The 6,668-nt window shown below is 51.6% G+C and overlaps 1 long non-coding RNA gene across 2 annotated transcripts; it reads left to right on the top strand.

Annotated features, from left to right (window-relative positions):
* Positions 1-747: 747 nt before the first annotated feature.
* Positions 748-3,901, top strand: LOC129640343 (uncharacterized). 2 transcript variants are annotated; one of them, XR_008708751.1, is made up of 4 exons: positions 748-1,021; positions 1,899-2,036; positions 2,417-2,605; positions 3,321-3,901. It is a non-coding gene; the product is annotated as an uncharacterized LOC129640343 (long non-coding RNA). The 2 variants fall into 2 exon arrangements; XR_008708750.1 differs by having other exon boundaries at positions 1,899-2,005.
* Positions 3,902-6,668: the final 2,767 nt, after the last annotated feature.

Genomic DNA, 6,668 nt, shown 5'->3' on the forward strand with positions numbered 1-6,668 from the left:
CTCCTGCCCTCAGTCCTTCCCAGCATCAGGGCCTTTTCCAATGAGTCAGCTCTTCACATCAGGTGGCCAGAGTATTGGAGCTTAAGCTTCAGCATCAGTCCTTCTGATGAATATTCAGGGTTGATTTCCTTTAGGATCGACCCTTATCTGTCATTAGATTCTCCTAAATATATAACTTCCCATCATGTACCTTCCTAAAAGCCCCCAAACCCTGTTTCCTGTGTCTTGTCACTTCTCCACAAATTTATCACCATTTGTTTACATGGCATACAAACCACAAGTCTGGGCTTCCTTAGGGTTAAAAACCTTCTTTTCGGGAAGGCCTTATGTGCATCTGAAACAAGCCTTTTCTCTAGTTAATCTTTTTTGTCACTTTAATTTGCAGCCCTCAGGTTGAAACATAAGAGAGTACAGGAAAGGTTTTTCCCCCTCTGCTGCAATTGGTTTGAGTGAATGATGTGTCCATCAGTTAAACATCTTTCTTTTCTTTTTCTTTTCTTTGGCCTCACAAAGCGGCATATGGGAATCATACTTCCCTGACCAGGAATCAGACCTGTATCCAAGGTACTGGAAGCATGGGGTGCTAACCGCTGGACCACCAGGGAAGCCCCAGGAGCTTGCTGAGTGATGCAGGTGAGATGAGCATCTTGGTTACTCAGAACAGGCCCGACCGCACCTGGGCTTATGCTAATGAGGAGGCTCTGGGAGGTGGGGGCTGGTTGCCGGAGGAACCAACCACGTGGTTAGAGGGTTGGTCCTTTTCATCCCACCCCCATGAAGGGCAGCCTCCATGGAGGGCAGAGGGGCCGTGGATTGAGTTGCTACAGACGGCCAGGGATTTACTCAGTCTTCCCTAATGGAAGCGCCATGGTTCAGGGAGCATCAAGGGTTGGGGAGCCCACCCACAAGCTGGGAGCGTGTTGCCCCCAGACTCCACGGAGACAGAAGCTGCTGCACTGGGGACCCTCCTGGATCTCGCCTTCATCTCTTCCTGTGGCTGTTCATCCCTTGAGGATAAACAGTAAGTCAAGCGTTCCCTAAGTTCTACGAGGAGGGGGTCGTGTGGACCCTATGGTTGCTCCCTCCTGGAGCTTCAGCATCAGCATCAGTCCTTCCAACGAATATTTAGGGTTCACTTACTTTAGGAACGACTGGTTTGATCTCCTTGCTGTCCACGGGCCTCTCGAGAGTCGTCCCCACCACCACCGTTTGAAAGAATCATTTCACGGTGGCTCAGTGCTTTACTGGCTTGCGCTGGTGTTGCCTGGAGTTTGCTCAGCCTCAAAGGAGCCGGTTTGGGTTTCCTGTTGGCGCACGAGCTTGGCTTCCTGCAGACAGAGCTGAGCACGTGCTGTGTGCCCTGTGCCCTCCTGGTTCCTGGAACACCAGGAAACACAGAGAGCGGTTTCCTTCCCTGGGTGAGGAAGTCCCTGCAGGAGATGCTGAGTGCCTCGGTCACTTGCAAGTCACCCCAGACCACAGGCAGAGTCCAGGCTCCTTAGAGAATACTCATCTCCTTGGGACACGGGGTCCCCAACGTCTGGGCTCTAACGCCCAGGGATCTGAGGTGCAGCTGCTGCGATAATAACGGTAATAAAGTGCACGATGAATGGAAGGTGCTTCAGTCGTTCTGACACCCCCCCCACCCCCGCTCCGGGGAAGCATTATCTTCCGTGAAACCAACCCCCGGTGCCAAAAAGGTTGGGGACCACTGCCTTGTAAGCACAAGGTTCCACCGTGTTGCGCCTTGGCAACAGGGTGGTCCCTGGTGCTGTGTGTGTGTCTGTGTGTGTCCAGGAACATGTGTGGCTGCCCGCGTGCGTCTGGATATGTATATGAGTCTGTGTTGCTTATGGGTGTCTGTTTGTCCCTGCATCTTTGTGTGTCTGTATTTACAGCTCTGAAAGTGGAAGTGTCCGTCCCTCAGGCACGTCCAACGCTCTGTGACTCAGCTGGTGAGATCTTGCCGGACCGGGGATCGAACTCGTGTCTCCTGCTTTGGCAGGTAGATTCTTTACCACTGAGCCGCCAGGGAAGTGCGTGTGCCCCTGTTTATCATGCATCTGTGTGTGTGTGTGTGTGTGTGTGTGTATGTACCTGTGTGTCTATATTTATTACTACATCTGTGTGTGTGTAGGTCTGTCTGTGTCCATGTTTATCATACACTTGTGTGTGTGTGTGCTTACATACCTCTGTGTGTATTTATTACTGCAGCTGTGTGTCTGTGGGTCTGTCTGTGTCCATGTTTAGCATGCATCTGTGTGCTTACATACCTGTGTGTCTGTATTTCTTACTGCATCTGTGTGTCTGTACGCTGTCTGTGTCCATGTTTAGCCTGCACTGTGTGTGTGTTTACAGGTCTGTGTGTATCTGTTTCTCATGCATCTGTGTGTCTGCATTGATATGCCTGGAGCAGATGACCACATTCGTCTCATTTGCTGCTAGAAGAGACTGTATTTGCAGTTGTTAATAACTGAACTGTAGCTTTCCACCCTGAAAGCAGCCTGAGAGCCAACACGTAAGGAACGTCACTTTCGAGGCCGACCTCACCCATCGCTGAAGTCTTTGGTGGATGCCGTGGTTCCACGCTGGTTCTGCTAAACAGGTAGGCCAGGTGAACAAAGAGCGGGGTGCTTTCCACCCACCGGGCAGGGCAGTGACCTAAATCGAAAGATTCTAGTGAATCGCTGTGGTCTCTCAGTCTTTACAACCTCCTGGTTCCAAGGCAACCCTGGGCAGCGTGAGCATCTGAAGGGATAAGAAATGCCTGGAGGCTCAGGATTCAGGCTCCAGGGGCCAGGAGGTTCAGGCGACCTCACGTCTCTGTGTTCAGAGCTAGGAGAGGACTTCCCTGTTCATGTTGCTGGAAAGGGTTTCCCTGTTCAGGGTCCACTGGGCACCTCCATAATGGAGGTGCTGCTGTTCAGTTGCTCAGTCGTGTCCGACTCTCTGCGTCCCCATGGACTGCAGCACGCCAGGCCTCCCTGTCCATCACCAACTCCTGGAGTTCACCCAAACTCATGTCCATCGAGTCGCTGATGCCATCCAGCCATCTCATCCTCTGTCCTCCCCTTGTCCTCCTGCCTTCAGTCTTTCCCAGCATTGGGGATTTTCCAGGGATCCCTAATTAACACCTCGCACCCTGAGCTCCCAAACCTCAGCATCTTTTGCTGGAAAACCCCAGCCTCCGACACGTACAACCATCAGCTCTCTCTCTGTCCCGTCTTCCCTGCCCTCCTTTTCCCTCTGCCCCAATTTGTTCACCTATATTTTTAATTATGACTTTTCCCGTTCCGTTCCATCATATCTCCTGCATATAGGTCAGCGTAAATTGTTTTTAAAATGATGGGGATGTACGTTTTAAAGCAGAGACAGTTTGCCAGGACTGTTGGTACCTCAAAGGATCTCGCGTTTCATCTTCCTGCGGTGGGAATAAGCACTCCCTGATTAATTTGCTTTTAAAAAAAAATCTGGGACTTGATCGCCAACGCTTTCTCATGATGAGACTCACCTACAGTGCCTACTGGGAAAAGAAGTGTTTTTTTTTTTTATTTTATTTTCCCGGAAGCTCTGCTAGAAAGATGAAGGCAGTTCTGGGAATTGCACCACGATGTTTCTTCTCTGATCCTCCGACCGCCTGACAGAAGCCACCTCCCACTGGTCACAGGTCTGGGTGGCCCCGGAAATGCCTTATTGCTTTGAGAGTTGGGTTTACCACTCCTGGATGGGGGACTTCCCTGGCGGACCAGTGGTCAGGACTTTGCTTTCCAATGCAAGGGGTTATGGGTTCCATCCCTGGCCACAGAGCTAAGACCCCACATGCCTCCCGGCCAGAAACATGAAAACATGAAGAAGAAGTGTTACTGTAACAAATCCAATAAAGACTTCATTCTTTTTTGCTATTTTTTAATTGAGTGTATTTATTTTAATTGCAATAATTGCATTACAATATAGTGATGCTTTCTTCCATAAGTCAGCATGAATCAGCCAAAGGTGTACGTGTCCTCCCCAACTTGAACCCTCCTCCCACTCTCGCCCCACCCTATCCCCCTAGGTGGTCCCAGAGCAGTGGCTTTGGGTGCCCTGCTTCACGCAGGAAAGTCGCACTGGTCGTCTCTTTAACATGTGGTCATGTATCTGTTCTAATGCTAATCCCTCAAAGCATCCCAGAGAATTCCTGGAAGACAGAGCTAGTCATCAGAACCAGGGAATAGCTTGGTCTTTCAAGCAAAACTGGACCCCATCTTTCCAGGAAAACTGGACCTTCATTTGGGATGTGGAAGGTTCTGAAAACCGAGTCCAGAGGAGAAGCAATGTTTTACAGACTTTTCTCCAATCACTAGGGAAAAGTTCCCATTTCAGGCAGTCTTAACCTGCCGGGAGGAGCTTCCCTGGTGGCTCAGTGGTAAAGAATCTGACTGCTAAGGCAGGAGTTGCGGGTTAGAGGTGGGTTCGATCCCTGGGTTGGGAAGATCCACTGGAGGAGGAAATGGCAACCCACTCCAGTGTTCTTGCCTGGAGAACCCCATGGACAGAGGAGCCTGGAGGGGCTACAGTCCACAGGGTTGCGAAAGAGTTGGACACGACTGAAGCGACTTTGCATGCACACACGCAACCAGCTCGGAGACCTTCCCCAGGGAGGCCGGCCATCCAAATTAACATGGACGGGGCAAAAGCAGCGAGCGAGAGTGGTCCTCTGCCACCCCTGTTTCCTACAGGGTGGTTCACGCAGGGTGACGACGGGAGCCCTGAGATGAGTAAACAGATGGGCTCCACGGGGCCACACTTTTGTCACATTTCATAACACTGGTGGTTTGCAGACAGCTGTGCTTTATTAAACAAAAAATAATAAACTGAAACTCACGTGCATTGACGTGGCGGCGGCGAGAGCAGGGTGGAGGGGCGGGGGCTCATCGCTGTCCACGCCCTGGGATGCAGAGCCTAGGCCGCGGGACCCGGGGTCCGTGTGCAGAGGGCTGCTGGTGCGCGTGGCTCTGTGCCGCGGCTGCTGTGTGTGCCGTGGTCGCGGAGGCGGTGGCTCTCATCATCGCCCTGTGGCTGGCGGTGCTGGTTGTCTCCTCTGATGCCCTTGCTGTCATTTTCACGGTGGTTTCCATTCCTTCTGTTGCGGCCGCGAGTGAGCCCAGTCCGTCAGAGCTGCGGTGTGTCTGGGTTTCGCAGGGAGCCCAGATGGCTGGACGGAGGCGGGGCAGCCACCATGGCCGTCTCCCCAGATTTAGGGAGAAACTGACTTTCCGAGAGGCACCACGTGCTGGGTAAATGGTGCCCCCCGCACACACGTCGTGACCGCCAGAACCTCTGGATAAGACCTTGTCCGGAAATAAGGCCATTGCGGGTGTGCTGAAGTGAAGGGCCTGAGATGACGGTGACCCTAATCCCCATGACAGGTCCTTGTAAGACACAGAAGAGGGGAGACACAGTGGAGAAGCCACGTGGAGACGGAGCCAGAGACGGGAGGGAGGTGGCCACCAGCCCAGGGACGGATGCCCGGAGCCCCCAGAAGCTGGAAGAGGCAGGAAGGACCCTTCTCTGCAGCCTCTGCAGGGAGCCCAGCCCTGGGACCCCCTGACCTCAGATGTCTGGTCCTCAGGACTCGGGGAGGGTGGATTTGCATAGTGTAAGCCCCCAGTTTGCAGTGCTTGGTTGGTGGAGACACAAGGTACTCTTACTGAGGGGTGCACAGGAGCCCCTACTCAAGTGGTCACTGTGATGCCTGGCCAAAGCAGTCTTTTCCTTCTGCAAAGTGGGCTTTCGATGTGGGTTTCCAGGGCCAGGGTGAAACCCCACTGCCGCGCTCTGTCTTTGTAGCACAGAAGCAGTCATGTCGTGGGTCAGTTGCTCAGTTGGGTCCGACTTTTTGTGACCCCATGGACTGCAGTATGCCAGGCCTCCCCATCCATCACCAACTCCCAGAGCTTGTTCAAACTCGTGTCCATTGAGTTGGTGATGCCATCCAACCATCCCATCCTCTGTCGCCCTCTTCTTCCCTCAATCTTTCCCAGCATCAAGCTCTTTTCCAAGAAGTCAGCTCTTCGAATCAGGTAGCCAATGTATTGGAACTTCATCTTTAGCATCAGTCCTCCCAGTAAATATTCAGAGTTGATTTCCTTTAGGATTGATTGATTTGGTCTCCTTGCAGTCCAAGGGACTCTCAACAGCACCACAGTTCAAAAGCATCAATTCTTCAGCACTCAGCCTTCTTCATGTTCCAACTCTCATATCCATACATGACTACTGGAAAAACGATAAATTTGATGGCAGACCTTTGTTGGCCAAAAAAAGTCATAGACTGTATATTAATGTGCACCCATAAAATTGTACCTTAAATTTTTAATTGCATATGATTTTAAGGGATCAGAAAATGCTTTTCTTTCGATTTGTGATCAGCCATTGAAAGATGTGAAACCCACATTAGGTGACTGCATGTACATTAGATATGCAGTGTCATATGATGCAGTCAAGACAGGAAGTGGGTTAGCACTGTTCAGGGCTGCAGTTGTGGAGGGTAGGAGGTGACAGATAAAGGGTGTAGATTTCTCCTGGAGATGCAGAAGCTGACCGCCATGATGGTTGCACAGCTCTGTAAATTATATCTCAGTAAACCTGCTTCAAACCACGTAGAACCATTCTTAGCCCGTGGGTGGGCC

Source organism: Bubalus kerabau, chromosome X (genome assembly GCF_029407905.1).
Source record: "Bubalus kerabau isolate K-KA32 ecotype Philippines breed swamp buffalo chromosome X, PCC_UOA_SB_1v2, whole genome shotgun sequence".
Lineage (NCBI taxonomy): Eukaryota > Metazoa > Chordata > Mammalia > Artiodactyla > Bovidae > Bubalus > Bubalus kerabau.